Here is a 628-nt window from a genome sequence, read left to right as displayed (position 1 = left end):
TGTTGAGTATGCCAAGCGGTTTACCTAATATTTCCTTTTGCTTTGTTATATTATTTTCAAGAATAAGTTCTGATTTTCTGATTAAACATGGCATAGCTTATAAAAGGAATAACAGTGGATGTTCATTTACGTTTATTTTTTAAAGTTAATGCCATGTGTTTGAATTCTAATGCCATCCTCGTTGCATTTGCTTTGGTAATAACTTTATTTGTTCATGTGTGTTGATTTTTGTTATTATTTTTATGTGTGAATGAATATTTGACCTTGTGCCAGTTCACAAGTTCCATTTCCTGATGGTTTTTTAAAAAGATTATATATATTTTTCCAGCGTCATTGTCATCGGAAGACATATCCATCCTTTCTGCCGAACGTCTTAATAAATGATAATCAACGAAGTGTAGTTTCGTCTCCTTCTCTTTGTTCTTACTTGGTTCTTTTATTTTCTTGGTCTGTTTATCTATTTATATTTGCCTGTATGTTATGAAAAAAAATTGAATGTCAGTATGAAAGGGACGAGACTGAGATGTTCATTTAGAGGGATTTTTATATACAGGAAGAGTGGCAAAGTCTAGCCGGAAAATAGACCTTGTTTGACGCTACGGTTACCCGCAAACCGCAGCTTAAATTG

The sequence above is a fragment of the Penaeus monodon genome, chromosome 32 (assembly GCF_015228065.2).
Source record: "Penaeus monodon isolate SGIC_2016 chromosome 32, NSTDA_Pmon_1, whole genome shotgun sequence".
In the NCBI taxonomy this organism is placed as follows: Eukaryota; Metazoa; Arthropoda; class Malacostraca; order Decapoda; family Penaeidae; genus Penaeus; species Penaeus monodon.
Note: the sequence above shows the minus strand (reverse complement) of the source record.